We start from the raw sequence: 19,961 nt of genomic DNA, 5'->3' as shown, positions 1-19,961 counted from the left end.
GGATTTAATATTAAAGCAGGTAAGGTTAAAATCATGGTGAAATAATAAGCAAAGCGGGCGATGATAGTAGCGAACAAAATGGTGATGATGTAGCGAGCAAAGCGTTAAATACAGCACATGGGATGCTTCAAGAGTGCGGCATTATAGTTGCAGAAGGGAGATCAAATTACAGGGCAATATTCAAGAATGTTCCTTACGACAAAGTTGAAAAGTGTTAAGGTGGAGGCCGATTCGGAATAAAGTCGACATTTCAACTATTGATAAAGCTTGTCCTCGACCAAGAGAGCAGAAAAGGGATGATGGAGAGGATTTGGGCGAATAACACATGGAGTGGGAAGTTGGATGGCAAGAGAGCAAAGTCCAGCGGAGACGAAACAAAAACAAATAATTTAAGGTTATCTACGTAAAACATGCATGGTCAGGTGAAGAAAGGGGGAAGTTTTTTAATAAAAAATTAAATTATTGGGGGTCTTGGGGAACTCCAGAAGACGGTGAGAAAATAAACTCTGTAGGAACGGTTATAAAGGTAGGAGACAAACTTAATGATAACTTAGGAGGAGAGGTTGAGCAAAGAAAGTTTTGAGTGAAGCATATTGTGATTGATGGAATCAAAAGCCTTAGAGAAATGAGCTATGAAGTGATGGAAGCGCGCGATCAACCAGTCGTTGACATAGCTTTCGGATTTTGAGACAAGAGAAGAAGAGTGGGATAGGGTAATTCACAACCTTTGAATAGGCGCCTGGGAATTCTTCTGACGTCTATATGCTTTACATGGCCCGCCCGCTGGCGCTTGCGAAACTCAATATGGATGACAGCTTTTGGTTCGTCGCATAATAGGTATCACTTACTGTTGGATCGCATTCGCCATCCGCCTAGACACCATCATTAGACCTAAAATTTTCCTGAGGACTCGGCGTTCGAAAGCGTTGATTTTTATTTTTTCTAAAAAGTTTACTGACGGTTTTGTCCAGGGCAGATGCAACTTATCAGACACTGTCTTACCTTTGCCCTGGGAGCAGCGTGACCGAAGCGAAAGATAGTAATCGCCCCATTTATATAATATATAATCGTGAACACAACATGAGTGCGAATTATACTGAAGTGAAATCCGTCGTATGTTCAGATCTAAACTAGGTCAAAGTGAATGTTTTGTTGAGGATGCAGGGAGTCCTGAGTCCATCATCAAGTGGATGCAGGCACAGGACTCCCTGTATCCTCAAAATTATTTTTTTGTTTTCCGGCCAAGTTCATTGTCCACGTCTCGCCGCTGCAACACGGGTCCTCTTTCGAATTGGTACTAAGATGTAAAATGTTTTCTTGGCAAACATGATCATCCTACTGATTTCCTTCCCTAAGTACACAAAACTGACGACTTGTTCGAAACTGTAATCGTTTATTGTCGTGTTTTGTCTAATTGTCGTCTTTCTTTTGATCTTCTCTTCGTATAGGCTAACTTCCTTCATCTGGGTCTTCTCGCGCTCTCTTTCGATTATGCCAGGATATTATTATCATCCACATAGGCCACTATCTAAAATTGTATGATTTGGACAGTAGCGTAAGATTTAGATCCATTGGCATTTTTCGGATTGTATACTCCAAAGCGATGTTAAATAATGTTGGGATCAGTCCATCAGCTTACTTTAGTCCGAAGTCTGTGCCGAAATATCTTGTTAGCTGGTTTCGTGCCTTTACGCTAGACTGCGTCATTATCACTCTGAGGAGGCTAATCAATTTCGTTAGAATTTCAAATTCCGACAATGTTTTGAACGGCGATCGATACTTTTCCAGTATCTGTTTCATTCAGAATATGATTAATCGTTGACTCTCTACGTTAAAATCCTCCCTGGTATTTGCCAACCATTTTTTTGAGAAGGATTTGACCCTTCTTTCGAATATAATTGACATCACTTTGTAGGATTATATCCCGCTATAGCTCTCGTAGAAAAGTTTGTTACCTTTTTTATAAATAGAGCAGATGACACTTTTGCATCAATCTCCTGATATAACACTAAATAATGTGGGCTCATAAATCTTGATCGCTAAATCCCGCACTTTAGTATCTTGACATGTATTTCATCCATAATCGGGGCTTCGTTGCTTTTAAGCCTTTTGATTGCATCCTTGATTTCTTTGAGTGTGAGTGATGAGATGGGTGCCTGTACGGGCTGTGCTCCTTGAATCCGAGGCGATTGTGGCACTAAGCAGCTCTTCGAAAAATTCCCATCGACTTTTATCTGTTCCCCGCTACATTTCTGGTTTTGGGCTGGAATCCTGTTATTCTTATTGTCAAGTTGTAAGCGGATCTTAAATTATAATATATCTTCTCCTCCTAGTGGGTTATATCCTTGGTTTCTTCTTTCTACAGATTTTGTCAGTAGTACGTCTTAATTCTATGTATTTGCCTCACTAAGCTATTCTGGGTTGCTCCTGATGCCAGTCCCCATAAAATCATTTAGTCCTGTGTGCCAAGATTCGTGGTCGCTGGTCTCCGCCGAAGCGTTTTTGGTCACTTCTTTCAACTGACTCCCCTTCACATCAATACTATTAGCTCCCTGGTGTTGGTCCACTGCCCGCTGGATTTGTTCTGCTAAGAAGTATTTCGAAATCAAAAAATGACTGACGGTTTCGTCCAGGGCAGAGGCAACTCATCGGACGCTGCCTCCCCTCTGCCCTGAGAGCAGCGTGACCGAAAGTGCCAACAGGTGCAAAAACGCTCCTTTTTATTATCGCAAAAACACGACAAGGTTGCGAATTATATTGGATCCCCCAAACCTAATTTAAGAGCATCGAAGTTGTCTCTATGGAAACCGAACTAAGCTGAGTTTCGTGCAGGATTGGATGGATAGAACTCACTTCAAGGCTTGAGGGTTGAGTGATGAGTGTCGACTTTGATATACGGGAATGAACAAGGACAAACTGAGAAGTAACTCTCGAGACCTTCCTGAAGCCCAGAATAATTCGTAGAAGGGGTCTGGCGATGAAACAGCCCTTTAAATTGGAACTTAAGAATAACATACACTCCAAGTCTTTGCTGCTTGTCCATTCACGCATCAATTTCCTACTTTCCTTTTAAAAACTGATTTGATTACTTGAAAACCCAACCCAAACCCAAACACTAAACCGGATGCCTTCACGTAGATAAGATTCAAATTGCTCGCTCGATGACGTCAACGCGTTTTCTTCTTGTGAGAATTCAATTTTTAATCCAGTATAATTAACAAATAAGCGTTCCTAATTAGTTTTTTGACGGATATGGTAATCTGGCAAATGAAACTACTATTTAAGTGTAAAAAAAACATTATTTTCTGACGCGGGGAGTCTATTACACACAGTTTAAGAGAGGCTTCCCAAAGGTGACATTTTGATGTTATGACTTGGCAGTGAGAGAGTTATCTTTTGATCAGCATCAAAGAACACCTTGAAAATTTGATTGACAGAGCGTAGGTTGGTTTCCGCTCCGGATCCTCTTGTATTCATCACATCAACACCCTACAGTGCCTTGTTTGGAGGATGTGGAGGGGTTCAATGGACTATGACATCTTTTGCTCAAATACCTCAACTACCCTGATGACAACTTTTTGTTCACTCATCAGGTCATGTACCTCCGCCAAATGGCTCTGGATTTGGAAAGGTAGGTAATTAGGGTTGGACTGCAGATAAACACCAACAGAACCAAGTTTCTCAGTTTGACGGGTGAGTTAATGCAGATAGGGGTAATAGGGGAGTGGCTATTAACGGGCAGAGCATCGAAAGCGTCGATTAATTTATTTATCCTTCCAACGATGACATCGAGCATTAGCGCTAGAAATGCAGTTATCTGAGTACCAAGATGAAGGGGACTGTTCTGTGCTAATGTTCTTTCTCCGTTGCTATATGGGAGTAGCACATGGAAAGTGACCACCCCTGCCACTCAAAAGCTCGAAGCCTTCGTGAACACCGGTCTGCGTTGTATCATCAGAATAGGCTGGTTTGCTACTATTTCAAACAAATAACTTGGTGGATGCACAAGCCTGTCATCCGTGGGCGATGTGGCACTGGAAGGTCATACATTAAAGAGACAATTGCACTTGGCGCAAAACAGTTGGGAGCCATGACAAATATGTAAGCAAGAGCCGCATATCTAGGGGTTGAAGCAGCTGTAGTAATTTGAATGGTTTAATGTAGCATCTTTGCTGATGTTGAGTCAAGTTTCGCGTCAATTAATTCCATATCGAACCTCACACTTGTGTTCGTTAGTTTACTCAACAATGACTACTATCTGTGAAAATCTTTTTCCATTATATAATGTTCAATAATTAAGAAAATCTTGAAAGATATCTCAAATCGAGAGTAGAGTTCTCCCTTAATTACAAGTTCCAAGATAAGCGCAAAACATAAGGTCTCTACAAAAAAGATAGTTATTACGTGAGACAGTAAAATATCTAAAGCTACTTGCTGCGTCTTGCAGTTGCATATGGGGCGTAGTGCGCTAAACCCAGAAACTTCAGCAGTCATCTTGGGAAGGTATATAGTATGTTATCAGGTAGCAATTTAGTGGAGAATAAAAATATTCGCGTGGTTCCTAATGAATCGTGAGTGAAATTTGTAATTTATGGACGCACTTCATTGACTGCGTCTATAGACTTCAATGTAGCCACAATTAATCTTATCCATAGCATCGTAATTCACATGTTTCAAAATGTTTCTTATCATTCTCCCGATAAGGACCACACGTCACTACAGCAGTCAATATCGACACATCGAGTTGGAAGCCGAAATCAGTTATTATCTGGCAGCCAATTGGATAGAGTTTTGGATCAGCTCTCCATCTGCCAGTGTACTGGCGTGCAGCGGGCTGAACTGGACACTTTTCCTATTGTCCAAAACGCCTAAAGACTGATAGTATCCTAACTAGGAAATACTTTAACTGTGAAGTTGGAACGGTTTTTCGAGTGCTATTAGTGTTCGGTTCTCAACTACATACAATTCGATCAAGCTTCCCAAAAATATCCACCTCCGACGACAGCCTCTCATCAGAAAAAAAGTGTAAGTTTCGGCAGTTAAAATTGTTAAATAGTATGGGAAACAAGTTTATCTGGTTTATTGGACCATAATGCCATTCCGTATCTTTGGAGCACACGAAAATAAGTCAACACAGTTGGTAATAACCATTTTCAATACCAACATGTGCTCGGGGGTTTGTCATGCAACCTGTTAGAGCTGTGTTTACTATCGAGTGTGGAGGAGTCTTACTTTTAACAGTTTGTGTTTTAACAATCAACCTCGTCTTTACTAGCGCGCCAAACCGTTTATCTCCGTTGATGATACAATATCTGTCGGTCTCAAACAAGCAGTTATTAAGTGCAAGGAACAATCGCAATTAGGCAAAGTCTGTTCAGATAATTATGTGGAAAATAAACTGGGTATTGGGCCGAATAAAAGTTTGTAGAATTCAAAAGACTTTGATGGTTGACGTCAATTGAAAAAAATTGAGTGGTTGGGGAAGTACACATTCCAAAGTGTGTGCATACCATTCTCGTTTTGGTGACATTGAGTGGCTTGAACTTTTAGTTAAGTGTCCGGTACTGTGGTGTGCAACGGTGGACTCCAAATATCGGCAAGTTCATGGGTCTGAAAGTGAAGGTTTTATCTTTTTAATAGGTTGTGGTATATTGAATAGCTTGTGGCTCCGTCTTTATCTAGACCCCAATGTAAGTAGTTTACTATACGCCAAAGACCCTGCTATCAATATGCTCAAACACTCAGATCTTAGTAACTCTTTCTTTCAAAATAAACGTTAATAATTAATTAGGAAATCAATTCGATCACCATATGCAACAATGAATAATAAGCTGCACTAGGTGATAGTATGACTGTTGAATGATAGTACGGAAAGTATTTAAAACTGCTTAGCATTTGCTTTATCACAATTTCATACTTCGGATACGTAAACAATGGGAATTCCAAATTTCGGGGAGATTACGTTTTTCGCGGTGCTGCGATTTACGGATCTTAGTAAAATGATTCAAAATAAGACAAAAATAATATTTAATATAATTTTTCGGTATCTGGATTAGTTTTCGAGAAATTGAAGGTTGAAATTTTCGATTTTCTCCAATTAACCAAATATTAATTGGTTGCCTTGAACGTTTCAAAGTTGATGTTTGTTTTATTGTTAATTTTGTGTTAAATTTGTATACTTTAACATGTTTATTTCCTTTATACATTTATTGAAAAATAATATACACAAGTTTAACCTTCAGTTTTGCTCTAAAAAGCCTCCTTCATACTCTAGAGTTTTCTGTGAATGATGTGAGCATCCCTTGCTCAAAGTTTGAGGGGGTGTCGTCAACCAGTTGCGGCTTCATTGGTTCAAGGTTTTTCCAATGTATGAAATCTTATCTGTCCCTTGTCAAATACACGGTGGGTGGCCTAGTATTATCATGGAGAAAGATGATTTCTCTGTCGAGGATACTTCGTCTTTTGTTTCATTTGAAATTGGGATTTGATATTCTCACATAATATATGCATATATTATGCGCTACATACTAATTGGACAAATGCACACTCAAACCTCTTTATAAAAGAAATACACAAAACCTTTCATACCTGAAGCGTCTAGCTTCCGGTTTCCAGACTTTTTTATTCTGGCGTGTATGCTTGTCACATGTGATGGTGCGTGTCGAAAAAAACGACCTTTCTCGCCGAAATCGATTCCTCATCTACTTTTGATTTGCTGTTAACAATTTTGAAACTCATCGAGCACTAATTCGTCTGAAGCCAAGATATTCACTGATAATGGTATCAACAATTTTGATATGTACTTCTGACGACAGGTCGACCGATGGTCATGAGTTTAATTTTCTACAATTCTCCGGCCCTCGATAAATTGGCTGGTGCAAGCAAACTCGGTTCTGGGATTGTACAGCATCCTCACACGAGTTCGTTAGTTAAAAACTATAACAATACTTTATACATTCGAGAAGGAAAAGTGTTGTCCACTCATGCGTCTATCTATTATTAAATAGAGCGGAACATGTAACTAAGTTGATTACACCTCCCCATGACTCCCACAATCAACCCTCCATTCCAATTCAGAACTGTTGGCATTACTGTTTAAATTTGAATTATCCTCGAAACAATTTGTTAACAACAGATTAGGTAAAAAATTCCGTGTGTAAAACAAACAGCTCGGGAAACCGGAAGCTGAACGCTTCAGGCATGAAAGGTTTTGTGTATTCCTATTATCAACACATTTGAGTGTGATTGTCCCATTAGTACGTAGCACGTAATATATACATATATTATGTGCGAATATCCACATTCAGTCTTGAATTTGCAAAGAAGCGACAACTTTGACCTATTATAACTTTGTCAGTAATAGTGCGATTTCCACCAAACTTAGCAGGATGATGATCTATGTTATATATAATGAACTTAGCGGGCTTTGCAGCCAATTATTAAACATTCTAGTAATATACTATTATTAACTTTACTTGAGCAGATATCGGTATGGAGGGTACTTCGGAGCCTAGACACCATATAGTGGCAGCCTCTTGATTTTTTTCAAATTTTCCGGTTGGGTGGTTTCCAAGAATGGGTCTGTTAAAAAAATGATCCCTTTCGACCCCCCACACTCCCCACTTTTCCAACAAATGCCAAAACTAAAACCGTCGTTGAAAAGTGCTAACCGAGATCTTTCATTTCATACCCCATATGTCTATAGTGTCTGGAAAACTCAAGTAGTTTGAGCGCTGGGCTGCCGTAGCCGAAAGTCTCGGTTCAAATCTCACTGATGACGGACACCAGTCGGCTCAGTTGTGCATGAGCACCTGAGTAAAATTAGTATAATAATCTCGGACGAGCGCAATGCTCACGACATTGCCTCCTACACCCCTCTCTTTTACATGTGTGGGGAATCCATCTTTAAATTTGATGTAGAATTATGTAACTCACTGTATGTGGGAGCGTTTACAGTTCCCATATTTTCACCAAATTTAGTGTGAATCGCTACAACCGCCTCCGAGAAAAATGTGTGTGTCACACAGGTAGACGGACAAACAGACAGTAAGCCGATTTTCATAAGGTTTTCTTTTACACAAAATCCTAAGAGGAGTTGGTCAAAATTATAATTATGATTACGTGACTATGATTAGGAGTTTCATGATTACAAGATTGTAATCACAATCAGGCTTTCGTGATATGATTGTAATCAATCATGTAATCATAATCATAATATGACTTTAACTTGAGAGGTGTTTGGAAGTAATATTAGAAAAAATGGTTTTCGATGCATAGTGATAATAATAATAATAATCGTTAGCGTAATAATCCAATTGAATCAGGGACTTGATCCCGAACGAAAACCAGCCTGTTCTCTGTCGATCAAATTTTCGAGGTGTTTTTTGATGTGTTCCAGAATTATTTTAGCTATTATCTTTGCAGGGTGCACGCAGATACCCCTTCAATTGTCCTACTCAAAGTGGGTTCCCTTCTTTGGGATCTTGCCGATTATCTAGAGAATGCGGTGGATGTGGAAGCAATTCGAAGTCCATCTCCTGCAACTTTGCCATTGTTTTCATTATTTTGTGACACGGTGCATTGTCTTGATAAAACAGCACTTCCTTTTTCTTCAAATGGGGCCGTTTTTCCGCAATTTCATCCTGTTGTCGCTGTTGATAGTTTTTCCCTTCTCAAGATAGTCCATGAATTCGCATCCCAAAACACTGACACCATAGCCTTGCTAGTCGACTATTGCGTCTTTGAACGCTTTGGAGTCAGTTAACTACGTGTAGTCTACTCAGATGACGATCATTTTGATTCTGGTGTGAAATAATGGACCCATATTTCGTCCATTGTCACATATCGACGTATAAATTCAGGTTTTTTATATAGGAAGAAAAAAATTTATTAACACACGCATTTCTGGAATCTGGGCCGCATCCCCGTTCGATCGAGATGTCGCTCACGACAATCCGCGGATTTCTTGGATTTCCGCCAACCTCTCTTGTGGCCCATTTTCCACAATATCTTTCGTCTCCGTCACCATAGCGTAGTCATTTTTTCATTTCTGGAATCTGGGCCGCCTCCCCGTCCTGATTACAATCGTATGATTATGATGCCTAATTTTGAAACAAAACCTTAAAATCGGTTCACTGTCACGCGCAATTTTCTCACAAATGGTTATACTTATTAACACGAAATTTGTTGGAAAGGTTGAAACTGTGGACAAGCATATATACCGTAACATGATTCGATATTAAGTTGAAGGGGGTCTCCACACATTGAAAAAGGGGTGTAACATTTTTATTTACCGTATATAATCATATGGGGTATCAAATGAAAAGGATTCAGTTAGTACTTTCTGAAGTCGGTCTTATTTTTGACATTAGATACAAAGGAGAGAGGGGAGTGCAGGGACTGGAAAATGGTCATATATTTCACGGAGCTAACTGTCCCTAAATGATGCCAAGACCTCGGAATACCGTCTATACTGATATTTGCTCAAATTAAGTTAATAATACTAAACTACTATATTTTCGACAAACCAAAGGGAAACCCTCCTTAAGTTCATCCTAGAATCAAAAAATTTTGTAGTAACATAGGCTATAATATAAAGCATGATACTGCAATTGTCGCTATTATATGCGGAGATCTCGTCGTGAACTGAAAATACTAAGCAGCTAAGTAAATTAAATAAATTATGTCTACAATTAACACACCGAAATTGGAAATTACCTTCTGAATCCTTGCTATCCAAAATGATATCTTTCATTGACGGTGGTAACTGTAATCCATCGAACCATCGAAATTGGTATTCATCATCAGATACTATCCATTTTGAAGTTTCCGGCTTGAATTCAATCGGATTCGACAAAGTCGCATTTTTCTACAAATGGGAGATATAGTGTGACCTTTGTAAGCTTTAAGAGCGATTCATTATCTGTCTGAGTCTACGGTTATACCTATTGACACGAAATTTTGTAGGAAGGTTGAGTTTAGATGTAAAAGGGGGGAGTAAATTTTTTTCATCGAATATATTCATGTGGGGTATTATATGAAAGGTTTCTTTTCGATATTAGGTTTGGCCTTGGTTTTGAAGGGGAGGGGCTGCAAAGTGATCACTATCACAAGTGAACAGTCTCACATTCCAAATACATACACATTACAAGTTGCCTGCAAATGGATGAACCCTACATTTAAATGTTCTTACAGAAGAAATACCCATTTGGCCAAGGTCCATGACTCGTTTACCGGGCCGCAGAGTAGTCCTCATCCAGTCGAGGTGGAAGTCACGTACATTGAATCCAGCCACGTCCTGTGGCCTCGGTAGTATGGAGGACGTCAGTGATAACTAGAAGAATAAATATCAGTGCCAAAACGTAATCCCGCTTGGCCGTCAAGTCCGGCGGCTATATTCGGTTTTCTGTTTGGAGGAGCAGTACATATCGACATGATACAGTGATCTGTCATCATTGACCAGAACTTCACCGAACACCAGACAAATTTAACACAAAATTAAAAATAAAATAAGCATAAATTATATTTTGAGATATTCAAAGCAAAGAAATAATATATGAAAAATTGAACCAGATAAAAAACTGTAATTTTCGACTAAGCGAGACCATTATTTGTTATTATTATTTTTATTTCCGCTTTATTTTGAGTGATATTATTATAATCCGTCATTAAATTGAGATGCCACGGAAACGATAATTGTTCCCACTTTTTAATAAAAAAAATCGATTCCGCACTGGGGAATCACGTTTCGAATATTTCTACTGCAATTCACTCCAAGTTTGTAGAACTGATATGTTCCATATGTTCGTTTCGAAATAGTGACGTCGGCTGCTATTAGGTGTAGAAAGAAAACAGAATTAAAATAATAACAATGGAATACATTTCCAGCTGTAGAATGCGCAATCCAGACCCCTCAAATAGCAAGTTTGCATTAAATTGGGAATTCCATTGGTGTGGAATCGACGCTGTCGGGATCGAGTCAATACGAAGTCATTAAAAGAGAATACATAAATACTATACTGAGGAAACTAACTCATATGTTAGTTCGAAACATATCAAGCAATATTAATAAAATATTAATGACTTAACATTTTAAATGTTGCCTTGTGATTTGCTGGTATATAATTAATAGTGCCAACGCTAGCGCTTATTATACAAGTTATGTTCCGTGCGAATGTCTTCCAATCCAATAGTGTCTTGAGTTCTAGTGGTTGCAGCATTTCATTAAGGAGTTATGAGACAGATATTGCAATTTGAATTTCCAAACAGAAACTATCTCCTCTTTATCGTGATGTGACGTGCAGCATTGCAGTTTTTGTGATAAAACAGAGATGCTGAAATGGCCCGAGGCCATTTAAAGCGGCCCCTAGACGTATACTTCAATATATTGCACAATAATTGACACTGTACAATATGAGTAATATTGACCGCAGATCACATTGAAATTGAGTCAATAAAAATCAGTTTGATTTTTATTCTACAATCTAGTAAATATTGCTTCGTCTGTTGGCAATATCGCATAATACTGGTTCAGCTCTGGGTTAACAGCGTTGGAGCAAACAAGGTTACAAAGGGAGAAAATGAAGGAAGAAAGTTCATTTTAGAATATGTCGAGGTATCATCATGATCATTAACGGCGAAACAACCGGTATCCGATCTAGGCCTGCCTTGGTGAGGAACTCCAGACATCTCGATTTTGCACCGAGGTCCAGCAATTCGATATCCCTAAAAACTGTCTGGCGTCTTGACCTAAGCCATTGCTCCATCTCAGGCAGGGTCTGCCTCGTCTTCTTTCTCTACCATAGATATTGCCCTTATAGACTTTCCGGGCTGGATCATCCTCACCCATCGTCCATCCTCATGTAGGGGGCAAAAATTCTTGAGAGGATTCTCTTCCCGAACGCGATCAACAGTTCGCAATTTTTCTTGCTAAGAACCCAAGTCCCCGAGGTGTACATAAGGACTGACAAGATTATAGTCTTGTACAGTAAGAGCTGACCCTATGGTGAGACGTTTCGAGCGAAACATTTTCTGTAAGCTGAAATAGGCTCTGTTGGCTGTCAACAACCGTGCGCGGATTTCATCGTCGTAACTGTTATCAGTTGTGATTTTCGACCCTAGATAGGAGAACTTTTCAACGGTCTCAAAGTAGTAGTCTCCTATCTTTATTGTTCTCGTTTAACCAGTTCAAGGTATATCGGAGCTTATCTGGTCTGTGTAAAGATTACAGCAACAGAATTACAAGTCGGAAACCGGAAGCTTGACGCTTCAGATATGAAAGGTTTAGGTGTTTTTTTATGTACGAATATTTGGGTACACGATAGTTCCATTTATACATAGCTCGTAGTATATATATGTCGAATATTTAATTCGACGTGGTACTGACATTTTATCTCTTAGATAACAGCAATTTGGTGCGAAGGAGGCATATTTAGCCTACTAATAACGGAAGGATTTCCTTCCATTCCTTCCGTTTGATACTCCACATGGCAATATTCAGTGAAAAAAAAATTGAGTCCATCTTATGTGGACCCTTTTCTCAAGTTCAACGTGCAGCAATGTAATTTACCTCATGGGCGGGGATTCACAGTTCCAATCTTTATACCGAAATTCGTGTCAATAGATATAGCCATTTCGGAGAAAAGTGCGTGTGACAGACAGTTTTCAAAAAAACCCTTTAAAAGAAATGATGAGCAATTAATAAGTTTAATTTGTTGCGTATTAAGTTTCGAAAGCAATTCAACTGAATAAAAGATGTTGAAAAAAGTGAAGATAGGGGTAGTCGATTGCAGAACTAATTATAACAAACTACAACAAATGCTATAGCCACATAACTCCGTGTCTTCTCTGAATTCCACATGTTAACTGCCCAAGTATTACCCTCGAACTAATTTGTTGAGTAATAATATTGTACCGTGCAGGTTGACCAAGTAATACTATTGTCCAATATATTGGCGTACATATTCATCGTCCAGGGGCCGCTTAAAGGTAATTCTTGTTAACTACAAGGGCAGAGATAAAACTCGCACTCCTCTTTGATATATCTGCTTCTCAACACTATTCAAAACAAGTCAGGAAACCGAAAGCTGAACGCTTACATTTAATTAATATGCATTTAGTTTGTCAGACCATTCAGTTTTGTATGATGCTGACCTTAAAAATCTGCAATAAATTAGTACAAAAGGTGCAAATTTGATCTATTATAACTCTGTTATTAAAAGTGTGATTTCTACCAAACTTTTCAGTACAGCATGGTTTTAAGATAAACTTAAAGCAGGTGCCCAGTCAATTTTTACAAAATATATTTATAATCAATATGGTAATATACTATTATTAACTTTTTTTGTACAGATATCGGTATGGAGAGTATTTTGAGGCCTAGACACTATGTGCACCGCCCACCTTATTTTATTTTGGGTCCCTGAAGTAACTGGCCCATTTTGGACCCCCCTACTCCCCTTCACAACCAATGTCAAAACTAATATCGATTCCGGAAAGTACTAATAAAGACCTTTCATTTGATACCCTGCACGACTATACTCGGTGAAAAGAAATTGACACCTCTTTCCATGTATGAAATTTTACTCACAAGTACCTGATGGTTCGTGATTCGTTCACGGTGGTATTTAGGATTCTCATTCTTCAGCGGATACTTCTAGAACACCAATTTCTCTTAAAGGTGCAGATTTGAGTTTTTGTTCTTTATTTTTTGATGCCCCAGCTCTGGTCATATCTGCTGCTTTCTTGTGGTAGAAGTTTGATGAGAAGATTGAATGAGGTCATTGGCAATGGCATCCTGGAGTCGGAACGTCCTGATGTCGTAAAGATATTGTAAAGAGTTGGTCATAAGAGAAATAAAATCAGCTTGACTTCATTCTTGCTGAAAGGTTTAAAGAATGAATAATGAAAACCAACATGCTTACCAGCGTGGAAAGTCTTGTGAGTCTGTTCTTCATTCTTTGGTCACAAAGATAGAGGATGCAAGTTTGAATGGTAAGTACGCGATGGGGGTGTTTGTGGACATTGAAAGGGTTTTCAACTGTGCGCCTTTTCAAAAACTTTGTGATGCCGTCAGAGCGCATGGAATTGATGATGCTTTAATTAAATGGACCCATGCTATGCTAACGCAGCAGTTGCTGTGGGTGTCGATCGCTATCTGACTGCAGAAGCAACAAATACGAGTAACTGCCCCCAAGGAGGTATGCTTTCGCCACTTCTGTGGAGTATGCTGATCGATTGACTACTATGCGAACTGCAAAATTTGCCAATACACGCTCAAGCTTATGCTGATGAAGTAGCTGTGCTTGATGTTGATCAGGATCTTGGAACGATGTGTAGAAATATACAACGTGCCGTTTATTTGATTTGATTTGATAAATAGATGGTGCCTCAAACATGGTCTTTCAGTTGATCCAAATAAAACCACAATGGTATTATTCACAAAAAGGAGAAAACTGGATGGACTTTGCTTCCCTGAGTTGAGGGGTACTACCTTTCAACTCTCCGAAGAATTGAAAACTCTGGGAGTCACTCTAGATATAAAACTTCTTTGGAACAAACATGTAGAGTTAAAGATGAAACGAGCTCTCAGAGTTTATGGGCTGTGCAGACGGACCTTTGCCTCGACATGGGGACTCAGTGCTCATGTAGTAATGTGGATATACGTTCCTATCATTAGGCGGATGTTCCCCCCCACACACACATGATACTAGTGGGATGGGGTAACCTTTTTTTTCGGACCGCATTGATTTTCGCTATCTTTCAGTTAAATGCAAAGTAGTCGTTATTAGTGCAATTTTTGAAAATTGTAAAAGGAAATTTCAAGGAGGCTGTGGAAATTCTGGAATTCTTGGCTGATTTTGTATCGTAGGCGAGTTAAGAGAAATTGAGAAAATGTTGCGAATCAGTTGGTTTAGCCAAAGTGGTCGTTGAGGAGAAAGCTGGAAATTTATAATCGACATAGTCAGTGACATAGTGTCACTCCAAATTCGTCACCATTGGTCGGGTAGTCGTATTCGTGCAATCAATTCAGGAGAGCAATGCTTTATATTCCACATTGATTTCACTTCCAAATTTATGAAAAAAAAATACATGAGATTATTTCGTCAAAACTGTCTGACATTCAGATGTAACACGATATTATGTGGCATTACTTACTTTTCCAGTTGAGAAAATGAGGAAAGTGCAAATTGGTTGGACTTGTCTGGCAGAATATCATCTTAAAGCAAACGATAGCAAATAGGAGCTGATTAATAAACTTGCAGGTCCTGCCGGGGTTTCCGGCAAGATTATTTCTAGGTTAGTTAACGAGCAAGTATCTTTGGCACATTTGATAAGGGCTTTCCCACTTTGATTTACTGCCACATTACTCCTGAAAGTGTGCCATAAGTTGAAGTCAGCACCGAAAATAACCAGGACTTTTAAGCCTTGGTCCACTGTTGCTGTTCTTGGCATGCCGAATAATGTTATATCCGGTGAATTGGGCATTATGCTTGCTTTTAAGATGTGTCTCTGAATTGCATTTGATGTTTGTTTTTGGGGTATCAATCACGACTAGGGCAGTGACATATTGAGTATTTGGTGAAACCAGGGATACTGAGTTGAATAAACTATTTATTTCTATAAGTATATTATGAGTTTAGTAGTGAATTGATGTTGGTTGTTGGTTTTGGACCAAAACTCTATGAAATCAAAGTCTCCAATCAAATTTTTGAAAGCGTTTTTCAAGTTCCTGCGTTTTTGCACTTAAGAAACGCTGAAACTGGTACACTTTGTATCACCGTCAGTTTGACTCGTGTTATCTCGATAGATTTTCACTGCAGTGACCGCAACATGGGCTTGGGACATTCCTCACGACTTTTTGTGCGCTTAAGGCACCAACGCACGATCAAGTGTAAACTATTCGCGATGTTCCACTGGCTAAAGGAATTCTCCTTTTCTTTGGGCCCTGTTTGTTGCTGATTTCATCAGGAACCGTCTCTTGGTGGAGATCGCTGGGACTTAGGGAAGGGGACCTAAAGAAGCAGGTAGATTTATAAGAAGAACACCATCGGTAAATAAGCACTTTGTTTTTAAAGGTTTGTATGAAAAAAAACTTTACTAAAATCGGTTCAATGCCTGTCTGTCCGTCTGTCACACGGAATTTACTCAGAAACGCCTAGAGCTATCGTCACCAAATTGGGCTAGAAGATGTAGTCTATGAACCGCTTCACGTATAATGGATAGCGTCATTTTGAGTTGGGTTCAAGGGGGCGCTTAATCTAATATTTTTACCGTTTTTTCTGAGTGGGAAACATTGCTTCCACTATAAACGATTCAAAAACGCTAAAATGTTTCATTGAACGGACCTGAAGTTCATCTTGTTATTATTTTCAACAGGAACCCATCACATGCCACTATGCGTCATTTTTTTCCAAGTACTTTGTTTATATTAATTTTGTAGGCAGTATCTCACTGGTTTGTATTCATCCCAAGTTTCCCTTGATGATGTAATCCTGGTTACACCAGTGATTTAGTTTTCTGTTAGTAAGCAAAGGTTGAAGCACGCTTGCGTGGAGACATTTGTTCCCCGTTCCTTCTAATGCCACCAGCAGTTCACCTTATTTTAAACTCCTCCTCGGGATCTGTTGTTCGTTCTTCCATCTATAATGTGGAAGAAGGTGGAATCTTGATCACTATAGGTGTACTGCATCGTTTCTGTTATGGTACGTCTACTGTCCATCCAGGACTATCTACGTGTGTTTCTTTTCGACTGCGATGAGTCTTAACTGGCGATATGGTTCAAAAGCATTGAATTCCTCTTAGGTATTTACCTAAGAGGCGCGGAGTAAGGTTTTAGTCGCCCATGATCTCTTGTGGCATTGGTTACCATAATAGCTAAGCTTCATACTATCTAGGTCCTAGTCACTATGGCTCCCTGCCGAATTTTTCCCTTACATTTTATGAAAGGATGTACTGTGCTTATATAAAATATCTTTTTCATTCAGAAATACACGAGGTCGTTTTTATCGCTCTTATCGGTCCCATATTATTCAATTCTGTGGTTGTCGTCTGCTTATTTGAATGAGCGTTGAGATATATTAGCTAAATAAAAGTCCGGCGATTTCAACAATCAATAATGTGATGCGAAATAAAAATCGAAGGAAAAAAAAGTGCAATTCATTCGATTTTATTGTCGATAATATATATGTTTTCATATAATGCGTATATTATCACACTTTATTGCATGATTTCTTATCAAGTAGCTGCAAAATTATGTTAATAATTTTCATAAGTATTGACTGTTTGCCAATACAATGATTCTGCTGTGAATGATTGATATTGTGAGATTTTCGATAGGAAATCAAACTGGCAGTTATAAAGTCTGTACCGAATGATTTAGCAACATCAACAAGTATAATAAATTTATTCTACCTAAGATTTATCTGATTGCGGTTACAGTTGATTGGCAATTGAAACTTTCTCGGGAGATATGTACATATATCGTGGAATTGTGAAAGGTTTATGATTGCATCAACAATTCTAAATGTGGAGTTCAGCAAAATTGAACTGTAGGACAGACGGTTGGACGCTCGTTTGAATGACAGAAGAGTTATTATAGATTGAATATCTGAGAAAACGTTATTTGGTCAAAACAGATAACAAAAAAGTAACGACTCGACCTAGCGCGTGGAGCCGTAAACCTCCGGACCCAAGCGTTGCAATCGAGAGGGAAGATTCACGACGAATCACAAAGACAGAATTAGCACAAGTAAATATTTGACATTTAAGCCATATAGCCGAATTACCTTCCATTGAATGTGTTGATGACAACGAAAAGAACACCGTTGCAGATAAATGTGCTAATCCTCACCATCTGTCTGCACAAACTCCTCCACATAAAACTCCCGGACAGAGTCGTTCGGTACACCCCACCTTCAGTTCCCGACTTCCAGCGTGCAAACTGGAAACATATCAACCTGGCCCTCAAAACCAAACTTCAACCTCTCCTACTCCCATCCAACCGTACAGTTCCTAACGAGTCCATTGACCTGACAGTTTGTCAATACACCGAAGCAGTTCGGCAAGTATGCGACGAATTGATCTCATCCCGTCCCTTAAACTACCGCAACCTAATCACCCTTCCCGATGATATCCTATCCGATATCCAATATAAAAAGGCCTTCAGGCGGAGATTTTCCTTCTCTTCTCTGTTTGGGGTGTTTGCGTTGTGTTTCGCGTGAAAGATAGGGAGACAGTTGGGAAAAGATTTCGTTCTGCCACAACGCTCCGTTAACAACTTTTTTTTGGTTTTTGAAAAATGCCCTGTGGTAGAAAGAATGCTACATGGCCTGCTATCTCCATAACTGCCCCATTCAGCTGCTGGGGCAAATGAAGCAAGGAGCTCCTAAAGTCTTTTTGGCTTCAGCCAAAAAGCCAATCCTCTCACCTCCTCACCGAAATCCGCGAACTGGACAAGTCCATCCGCGAAAGAATCCTCATCCTATACACCGAATATCTCCACAAGCGCCTCTCCAACACCGAACTGAACCCTGGTACATACAGGGAACTCAGGAAAACTTGCCCGCGTTTGGGCAAATCAGTCCAACAAAACGCGATCCCACCCCAAAACACCCCACCCACAGAAAAAGTGAACGTCCTCGCTCACCACTTCCTACAAGCCTCAACCGGAATGCACTGACCATAGTCTGTCTCCTCGACATAAAGAAAGCTTTCGCCTCTGTATGGCAATACGGACTCGCATACAAAGTTTTCCGAAGTCCTCCAGTTCCATCCGCACCTCTGCAAGCTAATTCTTAGCTTCCTTGATGGGCGGAAGTCCCAAGTCCAACTCCGTGAACACCTCTCTTCCCCATATTCTAGCCTGACTGGCATCCCTCAGGGATCAGTAGTCTCCGCTACCCTCTTCTCCCTGTTCGCCGCAGACCTTCCCAACCCAACTCCACACCCAAATCCAATCCGAATCTTCCAATACGCGGACGATCTCATCTTCTACACCTCCACCAGAAACATCTCTGCCGATGAAGCCCGCCTGAATTCCTATTTGGACGAGCTCTACCGATATTTCACCCGCTGGAAACTGTCCCTAAACCCACAAAAATGCGAAACCATCGTATTCTGTGGTACCGCTAAGTTGACCCCGAAAATGAGGAGCGACATATCAACCCTATCCCTGAAGATCCACAACGATACCAGGCCAACCGTTAAAGAAGTCACCTACCTTGTGGTGACAATGAATTCGCGCCTATCCCACCTCCCACATATCACGAAGCTACTGAGCCGTGCAACAGGTGCCTTCAAATCCCTCTACCCAATCCTAAAATACAGTAGTCCAACATCTCAGAAAGTCAAGCTGTTTTGCTACAAACAGCTTATCCGTCCCCTCCTCATTTTCGGCTTCATCTTCTGGTCCGACGCTTTCCCCCACCAAATCGAACGACTCCGCCGCAAAGAACGCAGAATCGTACACCACTGTGCCAATATCTACAAGAACGAAGACCGCTCCAAATACATCTCCAACCAGATCCTCTATGTCTCCTGTCAAACGCCCCGCATCGACGCCGTCCTAGCCAGTCATGCCCTCAAATTCCTAGACAAATCCATATCCCATCCAAATCCACTTATCTCCCAGGCCATGCAGATCGAGATCGTCGAAGAGAATCTTCTACGAACTCATCTGTTCCCTCAAATCCTCCTATCTCTCCAGTCCTGTAACTTCCTCTTCGACCCCGGCGGTAGAGTAATCTTCTACAACGGCATTTACTCCTCATCCCAGTTTTCAAAACCTATCCATCCTCAGCGCTACTACTAGCTTCCTTTTCCAAACCCCTCCCACATGTCCCCCATCCCAACCCACATCCTAGTTCCTTCCCTCGCTCGCCTGCTTTATAAAAAAAAATTAAAGTGGAGGTTTTTTTCGACTTTTCCTCCAGACCACAATTTATTCTTTTTACAATTTCTTT

The 19,961-nt window shown here is 39.9% G+C and overlaps 1 protein-coding gene across 3 annotated transcripts in view; it reads left to right on the top strand.

Moving 5' to 3' along the window:
* The first annotated feature begins 4,814 nt into the window (after positions 1-4,814).
* LOC119661548 (sodium/nucleoside cotransporter 1) overlaps positions 4,815-19,961 on the top strand; it is a 32,918-nt gene continuing 17,771 nt past the window's right edge. The window contains exon 1 of one of the 3 annotated variants that reach the window (XM_038070933.1): positions 4,815-5,025. The gene's annotated coding sequence lies outside the window, so the exon portion shown is untranslated. Of the gene's footprint in view, positions 5,026-5,174; positions 5,597-5,648; positions 5,691-19,961 lie in introns of those variants that run through there. The other 2 variants (XM_038070935.1, XM_038070934.1) reach the window with 2 other exon arrangements.

Source organism: Hermetia illucens, chromosome 1 (assembly GCF_905115235.1).
Source record: "Hermetia illucens chromosome 1, iHerIll2.2.curated.20191125, whole genome shotgun sequence".
Taxonomy (NCBI): domain Eukaryota; kingdom Metazoa; phylum Arthropoda; class Insecta; order Diptera; family Stratiomyidae; genus Hermetia; species Hermetia illucens.
The sequence above is the reverse complement of the archived record's forward strand: the minus strand, read 5'-3'. Positions and strand labels throughout refer to the sequence as shown.